Below are 22,950 nucleotides of genomic sequence, written 5' to 3'. Positions count from 1 at the left end.
CATGAAAACTAAAGGAAAATATAGTAAAATATACCCTACAGTTTAGAGAATGTAAAATTAAAACAAGAGAGATACACGTTATTATAAGTGATTAATTATACTGCAGTAAGGTCAACAAACACTCATACAGTACTCTATAAAAGAATTATTAAGAGCCTGAAAAACTAAAAGAAATATGGTAAAATGTGTTTGGTAAAATTTTTAGCTCAATCATAGGCACAAGAAAAAAGGAAAGTTTTTAACCTGGATTTAAACATTTCTACATTTGCGGAACATCTAATATCTCCTGGCAGTCTGTTCCAGTTATATGCAGCCCAACAGCTAAATGCTGCTTCACCATGTTTAGTTTGGACTCTGGGCTCAACTAGCTGACCTGAGTCCATGGATCTAAGAGATCTACTGGGTTTATATTCTCTAAACATTTCTGAGATGTATTCTGGTCCGAACCCATTCAGTGATTTATAGACCAGTAGCAGCACTTTAAATTCTATTCTGTAACTAACCGGAAGCCAGTGTAGAGATTTTAGAACTGGAGTGATGTGCTCAGTTCTCTTCATCTTAGTTAAAACTCTAGCAGCAGCGTTCTGAATGAGCTGTAACTGTTTAATGGTCTTTTTGGGAAGTCCAGTTAAGAGCGTGTGCTAAATGCTGAAAATGTAAAATGAAGTCCAACTTATTTCTGTTACTTACTTCTGATTTCTTTGATTTCTCTTGGTTTCTGTGAACAAGCAAATCACCGAGTTTAATGTAAATGATACAACATTTTCACATCTGCACAGCAAACAGAAGCCATATTTTATCTGGGTGAAGACTACATCACAAAGCATATTTCAAACATGTCCTGCACTAGCATTACTAGGATGCTACATTTGGTATTAAGGAACATCTGATGTACAACATTAAACTTGCTTTTAAATCATTACTTTAAATCTTACATTTTAATCATTTACTTTCAGCCTTCTGTGTGGAGTTTGCATGTTCTCCCTGTGTCTGTGTGAGTTTCCTCCGGGTGCTCCGGTTTCCTCCCACAGTCCAAAGATGTACAAGAGAGGTGAATTAGAGACACTAAATTGTCCAGGACTGTGTTGGATATAAAACTTGTGAACTGTGGAATCTTGTGTAATGAGTAACTACTGTTCCTGTCATGAATGTAACCAAAGTGTAAAACATGACGTTAAAAGCCTAATAAATAATAAATTAATTAATTAATAATTTACTTTTATTTTATTTACAACTCAGTTGAGAAAAACCTTTACTTTGACTTTTATTTTATTATTTCATTTCGTCTTTAACATCATTTCCTCAAAAAAGATCTTGGATACTGATTTATCTGATCACAATATATAACATATATTATTTATTTCCACTGTGTAATGATCCATCCCAGATACCTTTAAGCAAAAAGAATTTGACCATGTCTCTTTCTGGACAAGCTATTGTTCATAGTAAAGTTTTCAGTGACATTTAAATGTAACACAATATCGACAATATCAGTTATTGATAAATGACGGTTCCTTATGACATGAGGTTGCTAGCTAAACCCTTAAGTATATAAACTTTTCCTCACCAAAGTCTGTGCATGTATAAAATAAAGAGTCTCTTTCCTGAATGGTGATAATGGCTGCAGGTTCCCATGATATTTAAGCTTGCATAATATTGTTTGAATAAATAAACTTGGTAACTTCAGGGATTTGATAATTGTTCTTCTTTTTATAAAGCCAAGCTTGAACAATCTGCTGCTGACCCACATAAGCTTCATGCTATCTTTTCCTCTCTTCTGAACCCTCCTCCTCCTCCCCCATCTGCCTCTCTCACTGCTACTGACTTTGCAACATTCTTTCAGGACAAGATTGACAAAATCAATCAATCCTTCTCTCCGACTGACCCACTTTCAACTGACCCTCAACCCACCAACACACTCACCAGCTTCACCCCACTCACCATGGATGAGGTTACACAGCTCCTCTCATCCAGCAATCCCACTACATGCGCACTCGACCCTATATCATCCACCATCCTTAAAGACATCTCACAGGACCTAATCCCCTTCATCACACCCATCATCAACAACTCCCTGACATCAGGTGTTGTCCATACTGTTTTTAGGACGGCTCAGGTCATTCCCCTTCTTAAGAAACCTACACTAGACACTACAGACATTAACAACTACAGACCTGTCTCACTCCTCTCTTTTCTATCAAAGATTCTTGAACGTGCTGTCTATAACCAACTATCTGCCTTTCTTACTCAGAATGACCTCCACGATCCATACCAGTCTGGCTTCAAGGCAGCACATTCTACGGAAACTGCACTTGTAGCTGTTACTGAGAAGCTTCATGCAGCCAAAGCAGCCAAAATGTTATCTGTCCTTATTCTTCTTGACCTCTCTGCAGCCTTCGACACAGTGAATCACAGCATTCTCCTGACCACTCTCTCCAACCTTGGAGTAACAGGTTCAGCATGGCAATGGATGGCCTCCTACCTCGAAGGGAGCTCTTACCAAGTGTCATGGAGGGGATCCATATCTCCTCCATGCACTCTCTCAACCGGTGTTCCCCAGGGCTCTGTACTTGGCCCACTTCTTTTCTCTATCTACACCCGCTCTCTGGGTAAGGTCATAGCCTCCCATGGCTTCTCCTACCACTCCTATGCAGATGATACTCAGCTTGTTCTGTCATTTCCTCCTTCAGACACACAAGTCTCAGCTCGCATCTAAGCATGTCTGCGAGATATCTCACAATGGATGTCAGCTCATCATCTAAAAACTCAATCCCAGCAAGACAGAGATGTTGCTCATTCCTGGAGATCAGTCTCCAACCCAGGACCTAGTCATCTCTCTTGACGACTCCCAGCTCAGCCCATCTGACAAGGTAAGAAGCCTTGGTGTTGTCCTTGATAACCAGCTGACCTTCTCTCCTCATGTAGCCAACATGACAAGATCGTGCCAGTTCGTCCTGTACAACATCAGGAAGATTCGTCCATTTCTCTCCAGGGAAGCTACCCAGATTCTGGTCCAATCACTTGTAATCTCACGGTTGGATGACTGCAGCTCCCTCCTGGCAGGAGCTCCTATGTCCATTATTAAACCCTTACAGTTCATTCAAAATGCAGCTGCCCGTCTGGTTTTTAACCAGCCCAAACACTGCTACATCACCCCACTGCTGCCTCATCATCACCCCACTGCTGTGTTCTCTTCACTGACTTCCTGTAGCTGCACGCACCCAGTTTAAAACACTGATGCTCACCTACAAAGCCAAAAATGGACCAGCCCCAAGCTACCTTCATGGTGTAATCAAACCCCGCTCTGTACCACGCAAACTCCGAGCCACTAGTCTCGCTCGACTTGAGCCTCCATCCAGGACTAAAGGAAGACAAGCATCAAGGCTCTTCTCTGTTCTAGCACCCAAGTGGTGGAATGAACTTCCTCTGTCTGTCCGAACATCTGAGTCTCTTGCTGTCTTTAAAAAACGATTAAAAACCTACATCACCTTTTTACTAAACACTTAGGCTGACTTGTACTTATTTACTAACAATCTTTCCATTAAAAAAAAACAAAAAAAAAAAACTTTGGTTCTAACAGGTTTTAGCAGATTTGTGTTCTTTGTTGTTTACTAAAAATTGAGAAATGAAATGTTCACTATGGAAGCACTTCTGTAAGTCGCTCTGGATAAGAGCATCTGCTAAATGCAGAAAATGTAAATTTAAAGTCAGGACGTTTTCTGGAAGCTGTTTAAAGGCTCAGTGTATTTGCTTTATCTAAACGTCTGACCCACTGAGATTTAAATATAGTGAATTATAAGTAAAATGATCCGTCATGTACAGTAGAACCTAAACAACTTGCTAAAACTGTAGTTTGCTGACATGGAACCTGTGGAGGAAATAAACAGACGTGTATGTAAACTTGTGACCTCCACTGTACATGTTCCAGATAAATTATTTTTATTTTGGTTAGAATCAGATTTTTCATACATGACGTTTGGATTAAAGCTTGTTTGATAGACGTGTACTGTAGTAAATGATCAGGATCCAGTCTGGAGGCTGGTGAATAGTTTAGTGTTAACATTTATTTATTTATTATGATTGTAACATCATGTTTTACATTTTGGTTCCATTCATGACAGAACAGATAATTACTGCTTACACAAGATTCATCAGTTTAAGTTTTTAATATTGAACACAGTCATGAACAATCTTGTATCTCTAGTTCACCTCACTTGCACATCTTTGGACTGTGGGAGGAAACCGGAGCACCCGGAGGAAACCCACAGGGAGAACATGCAAACTCCACACAGAAAAGATCCAGACCGCCCCACCTGGGGATCGAACCCAGGACCTTCTTGCTGTGAGGTGACAGTGCTACCCACTTAGCCACCGTGCTGCAGTTTAGTGTTAACAAATTGAAATGAATTGAATAAATTAGGTGGTTAAACACTGATTTAATGTTTATTAATTATAAATAGTTCTGAAGAGGGAGACGATAATAATCAGTACAAAACAGTTTTACTTTAAACGTTGCATTAAAATATTTCTGCTTCTTTCTGATTTCTTTCATTTCTCTTGATTTTTGTGAACAACCAAAGAATTCAGTTTAATATAAATAATAAAACATTTTCACATCTGCACAGCAAACAGCAACAAACATCCAGCAGCTGTTTAACATCATCATACTGCCGTCCAATCAGAAACTCTCATCTATCAGAAACTACAAACCGAGTTAATGAATTTAATCAGGTGGGAGTGAAGAACCTAATAAAATATAAAATATAATACTGACCTCAGATCAGTAGAAGAATCTCCTCCTCTGAACTGTAAGGGAGGGTTCATCGACCCGTCACTCTTCATGGACACACAGCTGGGTTCAGGTGAGTCTGATCTTTTACTCTTTAATGACCTGAAGCACAGAAGATTTTAGTTTGTTTATTAGGATTATAACGTCATGTTTTACACTTTGGTTACATTCATGACAGGAACGGTAGTTACTCATTACCCAAGATTCATCAGTTCACAAGTTTATATCAAACACAGTCATGGACGATTGAGTGTCTCGAGGTCACCTGACTTGCACATCTTTGGACTGTGGGAGGAAACTGGAGCACCTGGAGGACCTGGAGGAAACCCACACAGACACGGGGAGAACATGCAAACTCCACATGAACATGACCGCCCCACCTGGGGATCGAACCCAGGACCTTCTTGCTGTGAGGCAACTGTGCTACCCACTTAGCCACCGTGCAGCCAAGCACAGAAGAAGAACCACTGGAGTTTATTATGTGATTAATAATGTGATTATTAAACTTGTGTAGTGATGAAATGTTGGAAAATAATTTCTACCTAGGGCTGGGCGATATGGATCAAAATTAATATCTCGATATTTTTTCATCCCATAAGGTAATAACAAAAAGACACTTCTGAGACAAAGCTACATGTTCCAAATTTTTTACAGGCACTTTTATTAATATTCATGCTGGGGAAGCTTCACACAAGAACTATTTTTCCATAAAAACAAACAAAAAAAAAGAGCTATTCTAAGAAAAAGTTTGTTGTTTTCTAACGTCTCACCTGTCGTGTAATGTGAATTACAAATATATTGTCTGGCCCTTTAAGAATGTTAAGTGCACTATAGGGCATAGGGAGCGAGTGTGTAGGGAAGAGATCAGAATTTATCGTCTCCAGCTGTGTGACATTAAAAGTAGCGTTCTTGTTAAACCCCCACTCACATGTTTGGACTTTATACATTATTTTACATCACCGTCACCACAACATTAACATTAATATTTTATTTTACTGTATAGAACTCAGTTCTGTAATACAGGCAGAACTAATCACACATGTTACTGTGTAACTATTACAACATTTAATGCATTTTAATCAGCGTTCTGCTTCATGCACTTTATTATTATTTAACAGCTTTATTTGTTGTTTAATTGCTGTTGCTCCTTGTTTACTGCAGAGTAAGTTCATGCACTTTTGTTAATTTTTGGTTGTTTATTGGCCGACAACAAGAAATACTATAATAGAAGATAAATAAATAAATGACGTGTCGGACGTCGGACGATCATCCAGTATAAACTAACACGACCACGTACAACATCCAGTACAGAAATCACTCCCCATAATGTTTGTGTTCAGATGAGAAACGGTAAAACCTCGTCCCTGAGCCACAGAGTACAAAGTTCAGTCTAACAAAGCGCATCTTTGCATTTCTCTCCTGAACTTCATGATGACTGCATCATAATTCATTTCCTCGTAATTCATTTTCAGCATTTAGCAGACGCTTTTATCCAAAGCGACTTACACAATTAGCAATTGAGGATTAAGGGCCTTCCTTAGGGACCCAACAGTGGCAACTTGGTGGTGGCGGGGCTTGAACCGGGAACCTTCTGCTTACTAGTCCAGTACCTTAACCACCTTAAACACTGTCATGTGCAGTAGATCCTAAATAACCTGTTAAAACTGCAGTTTGTTGATATGGAATCTGTGGATGAATTATTTCTATTTTGATTCTAATCTGATTTTTAATACATGACATTTAAGCATGGATTAAAGCTTTTTAGATAGACGTGTATCACAGCAAATAATCAGGCACCAGTCTGAAGATTAGTGAATAGTTTAATGTTAATGTCGATTAAATGAATAAATTTAACCGTCTCTTTTTGTAAAACCTTTTTTTCACATTAAAGTTTTCAGTGACATTTGATATCGACTCGGTATACACTATCAGTTATTGAAAAATGACAAATCCTTATGACATGAGGTTGCTAACTAAACCCTAAAGGACTGGCAACATGAACAATCTAAACTTCTGACCCACTGAGATTTAAATATAGTGAATTATAAGTAAAATGATCCGTCATGTACAGTAGAACCTAAACAACTTGCTAAATCTGTAGTTTGCTGACATGGAACCTGTGGAGGAAATAAACAGACGTGTATGTAAACTTGTGACCCCCACTGTACATGTTCCAGATAAATCATTTTTATTTTGGTTAGAATCTGATTTTTCATACATGATGTTTGGATTAAAGCTTGTTGGATAGACGTGTACTGTAGTAAATGATTAGGATCCAGTCTGGAGGCTGGTGAATAGTTTAGTGTTAACATTTATTTATTTATTAATAATAATAATAATAGAATTTTATTTATAAGCGCCTTTCAGGTCACCCAAGGACACTGTACAATACAAATATGATAAAAAAACAAAAACAAATGACAGCCAATAAGGTACATTGTAACAGATTAATACAGGGAACACAGAACAGCACAACAGGCCAGAGAATCAAGTATAAAAGGAATAAAATAAAATAAAATAAGAACTTAAAATAAAATAAAAAAGATTAAGAGACCAGGAATAAAAAGAGTACCGGGGTTAAGATAAAAACTATAAACTATGGTAGCAGTCCTAAAAAGATGAGTTTTCAAGTGCTTCTTAAAAACAGATAGTGATGAGCTCATGCGCAGGGAAAGTGGCAAAGAGTTCCATAATTTAGGACCTGCCACACTAAAAGCTCTTTCACCAAATGAGCGAAGTCTGGTTAATGGAACAGACAGTAAATGGGCATCAGCAAACCGGAGTGATCGTGCAGGACAGTATGGAGTGAGCAAGGCAGAAAGATAACTGGGGGCCAGACCGTGCAGAGATTCATAAACCAAGAGTAGAATTTTGTATTGTACTTGGTAATGAACAGGGAGCCAGTGAAGGTTTTGCAGTATAGGGGTTATGTGTTATTATGATTGTAACATCATGTTTTACACTTTGGTTCCATTCATGACAGAACAGATAATTACTGCTTACACAAGATTCATCAGTTCAAGTTTTTAATATTAAACACAATCATGAACAATCTTGTATCTCTAGTTCACCTCACTTGCACATCTTTGGACTGTGGGAGGAAACCGGAGCACCCGGAGGAAACCCACAGGGAGAACATGCAAACTCCACACAGAAAGAACCTGGACCACCACACCTGGGGATCGAACCCAGGACCTTCTTGCTGTGAGGTGACAGTGCTACCCACTTACCCACCGTACCGCAGTTTAGTGTTAACAAATTGAAATAAATTGAATAAATTAGGTGGTTAAACACTGATTTAATGTTTATTAATTATAAATAGTTCTGAAGAGGGAGACGGATAATAATCAGTACAAAACAGTTTTATTTTAAACGTTGCATTAAAATATTTCTGCTTCTTTCTGATTTCTTTCATTTCTCTTGATTTTTGTGAACAACCAAAGAATCCAGTTTAATGTAAATAATAAAACATTTTCACATCTGCACAGCAAACAGCAATAAACATCCAGCAGCTGTTTAACATCATCATACTGCCGTCCAATCAGAAAGTCTCATCTTTCAGAAACTACAAACCGAGTTAATTAATTTAATCAAATGGGAGTGAAGAACCTAATAAAATATAAAATATAATACTGACCTCAGATCAGTAGAAGAATCGCCTCCTCTGAACTGTAAGGGAGGGTTCATCGACCGATCACTCTTCATGGACACACAGCTGGGTTCAGGTGAGTCTGATCTTTTACTCTTTAATGACCTGAAGCACAGAAGATTTTAGTTTGTTTATTAGGATTATAACGTCATGTTTTACACTTTGGTTACATTCATGACAGGAACGGTAGTTACTCATTACCCAAGATTCATCAGTTCACAAGATTGTATCAAACACAGTCATGGATGATTTAGTATCTCCAGTTCACCTCACTTGCATGTTTTTGGACAGTGGGAGGAAACTGGAGCACACGGAGGAAACCCACACGGACACGGGGAAAGGACCTGGACCGTCCCATCTGGGGTTCGAACCCAGGATCTTCTTGCTGTGAGGCGACCCACTACTGTGGGTACTGCTGTGAGTGCTACCCACTTAGCCACCGTGCCGCCCCCACTGGAGATTAAAATGTGATTATTAATCTTGTATAGTGATGAAGTGTTGAAAATAATTTCTACCTATTAATAAAATGATGATGAATAATGAATAAAGTAATAATGGCACACAATATATTTCGGGAATTAGCATTGCTAACATGCTACATTCGGAGTTAAAGAACACCTGATGTACCATTTTAGTGTAGGTATAACTATTTATATTTATATAAAGCCATATCTCATGAGGGTGAACACCATACAGCCAAAAGTATGTGGACAACCGGCCATTAATTAGTGATCACATTTCAAAACCAGGGACAGTTACTCTGTTTTCTGTACAGACTCCACAAGATTTTGTATGTGGGAACTGTTCCCATTTAGGGTGCGTTCAGATAGAAATGGTAAAACCTCGTCCCTGAGCAGTGCACCACACACATTTGCTACGATGGGATCATTATTTTAGCACCTACCACAGCGTACAAAGTTCAGTCTAACAAAGCACATCTTTACATCTCTTTCCTGAACTTCATGATGGCTGCATCATAAACATTTGTTTTAAAACACTGTGTCATGTGCAGTAGATCCTAAATAACCTGCAGTTTGTTGATATGATTCGATTCGATTCGATCTTCGATTCGATTTTCGATTCGATTTTCGATTCGATTTTCGATTCGATTTTCGATTCGATTTTCGATTCGATTTTCGATTCGATTTTCGATTCGATTTCGATTCAACACATTTAGGCATATTTGAGTTACATTAACAGGTTTTGTTTAAATATGTACAGATGTTCAGAGAACGAATGTGATAATTGTACAAAGAACATTTATTATTAAAAATATTTTGTATTTTGTTTACATAAATAATTAATCCAAAACAGAAAACAGTAACATTCATTTTTTATTATTATTTTATATGTCTGACACGCTACAACATTGTAAATGTAAACATACACCTGGCTGTTAAACAGCTTATGCCAAGTTTACACTACACGACACTCTGATTAACACCGGGTCGCTGTAATGTTCACACTACACGACTCACAGGCGATGTGGGGTTTTACACTACACCATCTATCACCAGGGGGAATCACAGGCGAGCTTCTCTGGTCTCCAAAACTACGTTCTGTCACGAAAACAAACGTGAGAAGTGATGAAAGGTTTAATGATACCACGTCCAAACATGCACATCAACAAGTAGCGCTGTTTGAAATAAATGAATCTGAGTGGATTTGGCAACACGAGCAGCATGGCTTGTTCTATAGTGAGTTGGAGGTTAATAAATATTTTGTTTTGTAGAGAATGATCAGGTCAGAAATACTGTAAAACTCGTGTGCTGATGTATTCTGATAGAAACTATATTACGCTCCTGAACCACCTGTTTACAACCTCTCCCTTGTGTTTCCCCTCACTGTTTCTCACATTGATTGAGAGCCGAGTTTTGATCGCAGAGCGAACACCGAGTTCCTCCCGAATCCAGCACACATCAATGCAAATGAAAATCAATGCAAAAAGTTGTGTAGTGGTCATAACTTGAGCTTCTGCCATGCTAAACTGATGTGCAGGTCAGATCTCGTTGCATGAAAAAACACTGGCTGGTCACGCGAAATTAAAGGGGATAACAGATTTCCGTGTGCACCGTAAAAAGGGGCGTGTTTAAAAGATCGATCTCGCGTTTATATGAATCGATATAGGACCGTTCAAATAAAGATCGATTCGCATCGAAAAATCAATTTTATAAACCCACCCTAATCAGGCACCAGTCAGGAGATTAGTGAAAAATTTAATGTTAATGTTGATTAAACGAATAAATTACACAGTTACAGATTGATTTAATGTAGTATATTCATTGTAAATAATACTGGTGAAAGATGATGCAGAAATGTATAAAGTATAAAATATTAGTACAGTTATTTTGTAAGGTAAAATATGAAATAATAGTTTTGTAATAATCGTCTATCAACACACATCTAATTTAACATCAAATGTACATTATGTGTGTGATCCATTAATAACATAAACACGACATATGAGATCATATACAGTAAATACACCTGACTCTTGTGATGATATCTGGCTAATACAGGTAAGATTCTCTCTGAGTAAAATACAGGTAAGATTCTCTCAGAGAGTAAAATACAGGTAAGATTCTCTCTGAGTAAAATACAGGTAAGATTCTCTCAGTGAGTAAAATACAGGTAAGATTCTCTCAGAGAGTAAAATACAGGTAAGATTCTCTCAGAGAGTAAAATACATGTAAGATTCTCGCTGAGTAAAATACAGGTAAGATTCTCTCTGAGTAAAATACAGGTAAGATTCTCTCTCTGAGTAAAATACAGGTAAGATTCTCTCAGTGAGTAAAATACAGGTAAGATTCTCGCTGAGTAAAATACAGGTAAGATTCTCTCAGTGAGTAAATTACAGGTAAGATTCTCTCAGTGAGTAAATTACAGGTAAGATTCTCTCAGTGAGTAAAATACAGGTAAGATTCTCTCTGAGTAAAATACAGGTAAGATTCTCTCTGAGTAAAATACAGGTAAGATTCTCTCGGTGAGTAAAATACAGGTAAGATTCTCTCAGTGAGTAAAACACAGGTAAGATTCTCTCAGTGAGTAAAATACAGGTAAGATTCTCTCAGTGAGTAAAATACAGGTAAGATTCTCTCAGTGAGTAAAAAACAGGTGAGATTCTCTCAGTGAGTAAAATACAGGTGAGATTCTCTCAGTGAGTAAAATACAGGTGAGATTCTCTCAGTGAGTAAAACACAGGTAAGATTCTCTCAGTGAGTAAAATACAGGTGAGATTCTCTCAGTGAGTAAAACACAGGTAAGATTCTCTCAGTGAGTAAAATACAGGTAAGATTCTCTCAGTGAGTAAAATACAGGTGAGATTCTCTCAGTGAGTAAAACACAGGTAAGATTCTCTCAGTGAGTAAAATACAGGTGAGATTCTCTCAGTGAGTAAGATACAGGTAAGATTCTCTCAGTGAGTAAAATACAGGTAAGATTCTCTCAGTGAGTAAAACACAGGTGAGATTCTCTCAGTGAGTAAAATACAGGTGAGATTCTCTCAGTGAGTAAAATACAGGTGAGATTCTCTCAGTGAGTAAAACACAGGTAAGATTCTCTCAGTGAGTAAAATACAGGTAAGATTCTCTCAGTGAGTAAAACACAGGTAAGATTCTCTCAGTGAGTAAAATACAGGTAAGATTCTCTCAGTGAGTAAAATACAGGTGAGATTCTCTCAGTGAGTAAAACACAGGTGAGATTCTCTCAGTGAGTAAAATACAGGTGAGATTCTCTCAGTAAGTAAAATACAGGTAAGATTCTCACAGTGAGTAAAATACAGGTAAAATTCTCTCTGAGTAAAATACAGGTGAGATTCTCTCAGTGAGTAAAATACAGGTAAGATTCTCTCAGTGAGTAAAACACAGGTAAAATTCTCTCAGTGGGTAAAATACAGGTAAGATTCTCTCAGTGAGTAAAATACAGGTGAGATTCTCTCAGAGAGTAAAATACAGGTGAGATTCTCTCAGAGAGTAAAATACAGGTGAGATTCTCTCAGTGAGTAAATTACAGGTAAGATTCTCTCAGTGAGTAAAACACAGGTAAAATTCTCTCAGTGGGTAAAATACAGGTAAGATTCTCTCAGTGAGTAAAATACAGGTGAGATTCTCTCAGAGAGTAAAATACAGGTGAGATTCTCTCAGTGAGTAAAATACAGGTGAGATTCTCTCAGTGATTAAAATACAGGTAAGATTCTCTCAGAGAGTAAAATACAGGTAAGATTCTCTCAGAGAGTAAAATACAGGTAAGATTCTCTCAGAGAGTAAAATACAGGTAAGATTCTCTCAGTGAGTAAAATACAGGTGAGATTCTCTCAGTGAGTAAAATACAGGTAAGATTCTCTCAGTGAGTAAAATACAGGTGAAATTCTCTCAGTGAGTAAAATACAGGTGAGATTCTCTCAGTGAGTAAAATACAGGTAAGATTCTCTCAGTGAGTAAAATACAGGTAAGATTCTCTCAGTGAGTAAAATACAGGTAAGATTCTCACAGAGAGTAAAATACAGGTAAGATTCTCTCTGAGTAAAATACAGGTAAGATTCTCTCAGTGAGTAAAATACAGGTAAGATTCTCTCAGTGAGTAAAATACAGGTAAGATTCACTCAGTGAGTAAAATACAGGTGAGATTCTCTCAGTGAGTAAAATACAGGTGAGATTCTCTCAGTGAGTAAAATACAGGTGAGATTCTCTCAGTGGGTAAAATACAGGTAAGATTTTCTCAGTGAGTAAAATACAGGTAAGATTCTCTCAGTGAGTAAAATACAGGTAAGATTCTCTCAGTGAGTAAAATACAGGTAAGATTCTCTCAGTGAGAAAAATACAGGTAAGATTTTCTCAGTGAGTAAAATACAGGTAAGATTCTCACAGAGAGTAAAATACAGGTAAGATTCTCTCTGAGTAAAATACAGGTAAGATTCTCTCTGAGTAAAATACAGGTAAGATTCTCTCTGAGTAAAATACAGGTAAGATTCTCTCTGAGTAAAATACAGGTAAGATTCTCTCTGAATAAAATACAGGTAAGATTCTCTCAGTGAGTAAATTACAGGTAAGATTCTCTCAGTGAGTAAAATACAGGTAAGATTCTCTCTGAGTAAAATACAGGTAAGATTCTCTCAGTGAGTAAATTACAGGTAAGATTCTCTCTGAGTAAAATACAGGTAAGATTCTCTCTGAGTAAAATACAGGTAAGATTCTCTCTGAGTAAAATACAGGTAAGATTCTCTCTGAGTAAAATACAGGTAAGATTCTCTCAGAGAGTAAAATACAGGTAAGATTCTCTCAGAGAGTAAAATACAGGTAAGATTCTCTCTGAGTAAAATACAGGTAAGATTCTCTCAGTGAGTAAATTACAGGTAAGATTCTCTCAGTGAGTAAAATACAGGTAAGATTCTCTCTGAGTAAAATACAGGTAAGATTCTTTCTGAGTAAAATACAGGTAAGATTCTCTCAGTGAGTAAATTACAGGTAAGATTCTCTCTGAGTAAAATACAGGTAAGATTCTCACTGAGTAAAATACAGGTAAGATTCTCTCTGAGTAAACTACAGGTAAGATTCTCTCTGAGTAAAATACAGGTAAGATTCTCTCTGAGTAAAATACAGGTAAGATTCTCTCTGAGTAAAATACAGGTAAGATTCTCTCAGAGAGTAAAATACAGGTAAGATTCTCTCAGAGAGTAAAATACAGGTAAGATTCTCTCTGAGTAAAATACAGGTAAGATTCTCTCAGTGAGTAAATTACAGGTAAGATTCTCTCTGAGTAAAATACAGGTAAGATTCTCTCAGTGAGTAACATACAGGTAAGATTCTCTCAGTGAGTAAAATACAGGTAAGATTCTCTCAGAGAGTAAAATACAGGTAAGATTCTCTCAGAGAGTAAAATACAGGTAAGATTCTGTCAGAGAGCAAAGTACAGGTAAGATTCTCTCAGTGAGTAAAATACAGGTAAGATTCTCTCAGTGAGTAAAATACAGGTAAGATTATCTCAGTGAGTAAAATACAGGTAAGATTCTGTCAGAGAGTAAAATACAGGTAAGATTCTCTCAGTGAGTAAATTACAGGTAAGATTCTCTCAGTGAGTAAATTACAGGTAAGATTCTCTCAGTGAGTAAAATACAGGTAAGATTCTCTCAGTGAGTAAAATACAGGTAAGATTCTCTCGGTGAGTAAAATACAGGTAAGATTCTCTCAGTGAGTAAAATACAGGTAAGATTCTCTCAGAGAGTAAAATACAGGTAAGATTCTCTCTGAGTAAAATACATGTAAGATTCTCGCTGAGTAAAATACAGGTAAGATTCTCTCTGAGTAAAATACAGGTAAGATTCTCTCAGTGAGTAAAATACAGGTAAGATTCTCTCAGTGAGTAAAATACAGGTAAGATTCTCTCAGTGAGTAAAATACAGGTAAGATTCTCTTAGAGAGTAAAATACAGGTAAGATTCTCTCAGTGAGTAAAATACAGGTAAGATTCTTTCAGAGAGTAAAATACAGGTGAGATTCTCTCAGAGAGTAAAATACAGGTGAGATTCTCTCAGAGAGTAAAACACAGGTAAGATTCTCTCAGAGAGTAAAATACAGGTGAGATTCTCTGAGAGAGTAAAACACACGTAAGATTCTCTCAGAGAGTAAAATACAGGTAAGATTCTCTCCGAGAGTAAAATACAGGTGAGATTCTCTCAGAGAGTAAAATACAGGTGAGATTCTCTAAGAGAGTAAAATACAGGTGAGATTCTCTCAGAGAGTAAAACACAGGTAAGATTCTCTCAGTGAGTAAAATACAGGTAAGATTCTCTCAGTGAGTAAAATACAGGTGAGATTCTCTCCGAGAGTAAAATACAGGTGAGATTCTCTCAGAGAGTAAAATACAGGTGAGATTCTCTAAGAGAGTAAAATACAGGTAAGATTCTCTCCGAGAGTAAAATACAGGTAAGATTCTCTCAGTGAGTAAAATACAGGTAAGATTCTCTCAGTGAGTAAAATAAAGGTGATATTCTCTCAGAGAGTAAAATACAGGTGATATTCTCTCAGAGAGTAAAATACAGGTAAGATTCTCTCCGAGAGTAAAATACAGGTAAGATTCTCTCAGAGAGTAAAATACAGGTAATATTCTCTCAGTGAGTAAAATACAAGTAAGATTCTCTCAGAGAGTAAAATACAGGTAAGATTCTCTCAGAGAGTAAAATACAGGTAAGATTCTCTCAGTGAGTAAAATACAGGTAAGATTCTCTTAGAGAGTAAAATACAGGTAAGATTCTCTCAGTGAGTAAAATACAGGTAAGATTCTTTCAGAGAGTAAAATACAGGTGAGATTCTCTCAGAGAGTAAAATACAGGTGAGATTCTCTCAGAGAGTAAAACACAGGTAAGATTCTCTCAGAGAGTAAAATACAGGTGAGATTCTCTGAGAGAGTAAAACACACGTAAGATTCTCTCAGAGAGTAAAATACAGGTAAGATTCTCTCCGAGAGTAAAATACAGGTGAGATTCTCTCAGAGAGTAAAATACAGGTGAGATTCTCTAAGAGAGTAAAATACAGGTGAGATTCTCTCAGAGAGTAAAACACAGGTAAGATTCTCTCAGTGAGTAAAATACAGGTAAGATTCTCTCAGTGAGTAAAATACAGGTGAGATTCTCTCCGAGAGTAAAATACAGGTGAGATTCTCTCAGAGAGTAAAATACAGGTGAGATTCTCTAAGAGAGTAAAATACAGGTAAGATTCTCTCCGAGAGTAAAATACAGGTAAGATTCTCTCAGTGAGTAAAATACAGGTAAGATTCTCTCAGTGAGTAAAATAAAGGTGATATTCTCTCAGAGAGTAAAATACAGGTGATATTCTCTCAGAGAGTAAAATACAGGTAAGATTCTCTCCGAGAGTAAAATACAGGTAAGATTCTCTCAGAGAGTAAAATACAGGTAATATTCTCTCAGTGAGTAAAATACAAGTAAGATTCTCTCAGAGAGTAAAATACAGGTAAGATTCTCTCAGAGAGTAAAACACAGGTAAGATTCTCTCAGTGAGTAAAATACAGGTAAGATTCTCTCAGTGAGTAAAATACAGGTAAGATTCTCTCAGTGAGTAAAATACAGGTAAGATTCTCTCAGAGAGTAAAATGAGATTCTCTCAGAGAGTAAAACACAGGTGAGATTCTCTCAGAGAGTAAAATACAGGTGAGATTCTCTCAGAGAGTAAAATACAGGTGAGATTCTCTCAGTGAGTAAAATACAAGTAAGATTCTCTCAGAGAGTAAAATACAGGTAAGATTCTCTCAGAGAGTAAAACACAGGTAAGATTCTCTCAGTGAGTAAAATACAGGTAAGATTCTCTCAGTGAGTAAAATACAGGTAAGATTCTCTCAGAGAGTAAAATGAGATTCTCTCAGAGAGTAAAATGAGATTCTCTCAGAGAGTAAAACACAGGTGAGATTCTCATAGAGAGTAAAATACAGGTGAGATTCTCTCAGAGAGTAAAATACAGGTAAGATTCTCTCAGTGAGTAAAATACAGGTAAGATTCTCTCAGTGAGTAAAATACAGGTAAGATTCTCTCAGAGAGTAAAATGAGATTCTCTCAGAGAGTAAAATACAGGTGAGATTCTCTCAGAGAGTAAAATACAGGTGAGATTCTCTCAGAGAGTAAAACACAGGTGAGATTCTCTCAGAGAGTAAAACACAGGTGAGATTCTTCCAGTGAGTAAAACACAGGTGAGATTCTCTCAGAGATTAAAACACAGGTGAGATTCTCTCAGAGAGTAAAACACAGGTGAGATTCTCTCAGAGAGTAAAACACAGGTGAGATTCTCTCAGAGAGTAAAACACAGGTGAGATTCTCTCAGAGAGTAAAACACAGGTGAGATTCTCTCAGAGAGTAAAACACAGGTGAGATTCTCTCAGAGAGTAAAACACAGGTGAGATTCTCTCAGAGAGTAAAACACAGGTGAGATTCTCTCAGAGAGTAAAACACAGGTGAGATTCTCTCAGAGAATAAAATACAGGTGAGATTCTCTCAGAGAGTAAAATACAGGTGAGATTCTCTCAGCGAGTAAAATACAGGTGAGATTCTCTCAGAGAGTAAAATACAGGTGAGATTCTCTCAGAGAGTAAAATACAGGTGAGATTCTCTGAGAGAGTAAAACACACGTAAGATTCTCTCAGAGAGTAAAATACAGGTGAGATTCTCTCAGAGAGTAAAACACAGGTGAGATTCTCTCAGAGAGTAAAACACAGGTGAGATTCTCTCAGAGAGTAAAACACAGGTGAGATTCTCTGAGAGAGTAAAACACAGGTGAGATTCTCTCAGAGAGTAAAACACAGGTGAGATTCTCTCAGAGAATAAAATACAGGTGAGATTCTCTCAGAGAGTAAAATACAGGTGAGATTCTCTCAGAGAGTAAAATACAGGTGAGATTCTCTCAGAGAGTAAAACACAGGTAAGATTCTCTCAGAGAGTAAAATACAGGTGAGATTCTCTGAGAGAGTAAAACACACGTAAGATTCTCTCAGAGAGTAAAATACAGGTGAGATTCTCTCAGAGAGTAAAATACAGGTGAGATTCTCTAAGAGAGTAAAATACAGGTGAGATTCTCTCAGAGAGTAAAACACAGGTAAGATTCTCTCAGTGAGTAAAATACAGGTAAGATTCTCTCAGTGAGTAAAATACAGGTGAGATTCTCTCCGAGAGTAAAATACAGGTGAGATTCTCTCAGAGAGTAAAATACAGGTGAGATTCTCTAAGAGAGTAAAATACAGGTAAGATTCTCTCCGAGAGTAAAATACAGGTAAGATTCTCTCAGTGAGTAAAATACAGGTAAGATTCTCTCAGTGAGTAAAATACAGGTGATATTCTCTCAGAGAGTAAAATACAGGTAAGATTCTCTCCGAGAGTAAAATACAGGTAAGATTCTCTCAGAGAGTAAAATACAGGTAAGATTCTCTCAGTGAGTAAAATACAGGTAAGATTCTCTCAGAGAGTAAAATGAGATTCTCTCAGAGAGTAAAATGAGATTCTCTGAGAGAGTAAAACACAGGTGAGATTCTCTCAGAGAGTAAAATACAGGTGAGATTCTCTCAGAGAGTAAAATACAGGTAAGATTCTCTCCGAGAGTAAAATACAGGTAAGATTCTCTCAGTGAGTAAAATACAGGTAAGATTCTCTCAGTGAGTAAAATACAGGTGATATTCTCTCAGAGAGTAAAATACAGGTAAGATTCTCTCCGAGAGTAAAATACAGGTAAGATTCTCTCAGAGAGTAAAATACAGGTAAGATTCTCTCAGTGAGTAAAATACAGGTAAGATTCTCTCAGAGAGTAAAATGAGATTCTCTCAGAGAGTAAAATGAGATTCTCTCAGAGAGTAAAACACAGGTGAGATTCTCTCAGAGAGTAAAATACAGGTGAGATTCTCTCAGAGAGTAAAATACAGGTAAGATTCTCTCAGTGAGTAAAATACAGGTAAGATTCTCTCAGTGAGTAAAATACAGGTAAGATTCTCTCAGTGAGTAAAATACAGGTAAGATTCTCTCAGTGAGTAAAATACAGGTAAGATTCTCTCAGAGAGTAAAATGAGATTCTCTCAGAGAGTAAAATACAGGTGAGATTCTCTCAGAGAGTAAAATACAGGTGAGATTCTCTCAGAGAGTAAAACACAGGTGAGATTCTCTCAGAGAGTAAAACACAGGTGAGATTCTTCCAGTGAGTAAAACACAGGTGAGATTCTCTCAGAGATTAAAACACAGGTGAGATTCTCTCAGAGAGTAAAACACAGGTGAGATTCTCTCAGAGAGTAAAACACAGGTGAGATTCTCTCAGAGAGTAAAACACAGGTGAGATTCTCTCAGAGAGTAAAACACAGGTGAGATTCTCTCAGAGAGTAAAACACAGGTGAGATTCTCTCAGAGAGTAAAATACAGGTGAGATTCTCTCAGAGAGTAAAACACAGGTGAGATTCTCTCAGAGAGTAAAACACAGGTAAGATTCTCTCAGAATGAACAATTGTTTTACTACATAATGAATATTTTCTTACCATTTTTTTTCTATGTATATACTTGTTCTTTTTTCAAATATTTATATATACTAATGTAAGCTTTGACAATACAAATATGTAAATTTGTCATGTCAATAAAGCAAACTGAATTGAAAATTGAATTGTAAAACACAGGTGAGATTCTCTCAGAGAGTAAAATACAGGTGAGATTCTCTCAGAGAGTAAAATACAGGTGAGATTCTCTCAGAGAGTAAAATACAGGTAAGATTCTCTCAGAGAGTAAAACACAGGTAAGATTCTCTCAGAGAGTAAAATACAGGTAAGATTCTCTCAGAGAGTAAAATACAGGTAAGATTCTCTCAGAGAGTAAAATACAGGTGAGATTCTCTCAGAGAGTAAAATACAGCTAAGATTCTCTAAGTGAGTAAAATACAGGTAAGATTCTCTCAGAGAGTAAAACACAGGTAAGATTCTCTCAGAGAGTAAAATACAGGTAAGATTCTCTCAGAGAGTAAAATACAGGTAAGATTCTCTCAGAGAGTAAAATACAGGTGAGATTCTCTCAGAGAGTAAAATACAGGTAAGATTCTCTCAGAGAGTAAAACACAGGTAAGATTCTCTCAGAGAGTAAAATACAGGTAAGATTCTCTCAGAGAGTAAAACACAGGTAAGATTCTCTCAGAGAGTAAAATACAGGTAAGATTCTCTCAGAGAGTAAAATACAGGTAAGATTCTCTCAGAGAGTAAAATACAGGTAAGATTCTCTCAGAGAGTAAAATACAGGTGAGATTCTCTCAGAGAGTAAAATACAGCTAAGATTCTCTAAGTGAGTAAAATACAGGTAAGATTCTCTCAGTGAGTAAAATACAGGTGAGATTCTCTCAGAGAGTAAAATACAGGTAAGATTCTCTCAGAGAGTAAAATACAGGTAAGATTCTCTCAGAGAGTAAAATACAGGTGAGATTCTCTCAGAGAGTAAAATACAGCTAAGATTCTCTAAGTGAGTAAAATACAGGTAAGATTCTCTCAGAGAGTAAAATACAGGTAAGATTCTCTCAGAGAGTAAAATACAGGTAAGATTCTCTCAGTGAGTAAAATACAGGTAAGATTCTCTCAGTGATTAAAACCGATAAAATGTGCTGGAGATAAACAGTAAAAATCAGTCAGAACTTGTTAGTGTTACATACCAGTAGGATCCTAAATCACTTCATATACACTACATACTGACTACATAGTGAATAGAAGACATTATTATTGTACCCTACATAGTGTACAGGAGTAGGAGGTAAAAAACTATTTGAGATTCGGACTGACGGTTGAAATGTATTTACTGAGTTTAATGAAGCTTTTATTTACTTTTCTGGAGCTTTTATACCAAATTACTTTAATCAGTCAATAACAGAAACACTCAGAGTGAAGAGTTTTAATGAATCATCAACATTATTTATTATTTATTAGGGCTGTCAAACGATTAAAAATTTTTATCGCGATTAATCTCTGAATTTTATATAGTTAGTCACGATTAATCGCATTTAAAAAAATCTGTGTAAATGTTATAGAAAACAATGATTTTTAAGTGAAATGTTACAATTAAAATGGTGAACACATTTCATGCTAAATGTACTGATGTTAAAAACTGCTGGAACAAGAGAAAACTGTAAGGAAGATTTATATGGAGGTAAATATGTAGCAAAAGTTTTGCACCTGTAAAAAAAAATCTGTAACTGTGAAAAAGATTTGTACCTGTAAAAAATAAATGTGTAACAGTAAAAAAAATCTGTAAAATTTTTATCTGTAAAAATTAAATCTGTAACTGTAAAAAAGATTTGTACCTGTAAAAAATAAATCTGTAACTGTAAAAAAGATTTGTACCTGTAAAAAATAAATCTGTAACTGTAAAAAAGATTTGTACCTGTAAAAAATAAATCTGTAACTGTAAAAAAGATTTGTACCTGTAAAAAATAAATCTGTAACTGTAAAAAAGATTTGTACCTGTAAAAAAATAAATCTGTAACTGTAAAAAAGATTTGTACCTGTAAAAAATAAATCTGTAACTGTAAAAAAGATTTGTACCTGTAAAAAATAAATCTGTAACTGTAAAAAAGATTTGTACCTGTAAAAAATAAATCTGTAACTGTAAAAAAGATTTGTTCCTGTAAAAAATAAATCTGTAACTGTAAAAAAGATTTGTACCTGTAAAAAATAAATCTGTAACTGTAAAAAAGATTTGTACCTGTAAAAAATAAATCTGTAACTGTAAAAAAGATTTGTACCTGTAAAAAATAAATCTGTAACTGTAAAAAAGATTTGTACCTGTAAAAAATAAATCTGTACTTTTATTTTCGATGTGAGAATAAAAACATTGCAGCACAGTTTCAAATCTGGCCGCCACGAGTTTTGCAACAAATATCTCAGTTAGCGTGTTGCAAAACTGATTTGTACCTGTAGCTGCAGGGGCGGGGCTTAGAGGGGCAGGGGGCGGGACTACTGGGGAGATAGACGTAATTACCGACCAATTAAAAGAGCTTGTTTGTAGCGCAGCAAGAAGCCTGTCAATCACAAGTTTCATTGTAGTTGGATCAGAACATCATAACTCACGTTATAACTTCCTTATTAGTGTTGCTGTGGGTTTTATGTTGGATGTTGCCTGTGTGTTGTCTGCTAGTTAATGTGTTAATGCGTTTAACCCTGCTAGTTTTATACTGGACATATTGGACATTCGTCTGACATTCGAGTTTCTTTCATCTCGTTCTCGGCTAATAAACATTCAAAAGCGAATAAACCTGCACAAACTGACTCTGCAGTAAACAAAGCACAAACTACAATCTAATATGTTTTTAAAAGTCTTTCTGTTTATTTTTATTTAACGCTATTTCGTTATTGTGAGCTTCATCTGCCTTGAAAAGCCAAGGGAGCCTCTCAAAAGTGCATAAAGCCAGGTTATAGTTCTGTATTACCTAATGACATGTACCATTCACCACAACTGTATTAAGTCCTAAAGAAATCTAAACAAACATTTTAATGTAATAAGCAATGTAGTGACATGCACCACCTACTACCCCTAAATTACAGAAAAAAGCTCTACAGTGTGGGTATAGTAATAAACAATAAAATTTAGCATAGAAACGTACATTTTTATACAAAAAAGGTTGTAGTAGTTACCATGTCACTTGCACTACTCACTATTTTACATAATAGTCTTACAGCAGCGATAAATCATACAAAGTCCTATAGTATAATAATAAAGAATGAAATATAGAAATTTTTCATTGCAATTTACATTGCTTATTACATTAAAATGTTTGTTTAGATTTCTTTAGGACTTAATACAGTTGTGGTGAATGGTACATGTCACTAGGTAATACAGAACTATAAACGGGCTTTATGCACTTTTGAGAGGCTCCCTTGGCTTTTCAAGGCAGATAAAGCTCACAATCACGAAATAGCGTTAAATAAAAATAAACAGAAAGACTTTTAAAAACATATTAGATTGTAGTTTGTGCTTTGTTTACTGCAGAGTCAGTTTGTGCAGGTTTATTCGC

Source organism: Trichomycterus rosablanca, chromosome 3, assembly GCF_030014385.1.
Source record: "Trichomycterus rosablanca isolate fTriRos1 chromosome 3, fTriRos1.hap1, whole genome shotgun sequence".
Lineage (NCBI taxonomy): Eukaryota > Metazoa > Chordata > Actinopteri > Siluriformes > Trichomycteridae > Trichomycterus > Trichomycterus rosablanca.
This window is presented reverse-complemented; position numbering follows the sequence as displayed.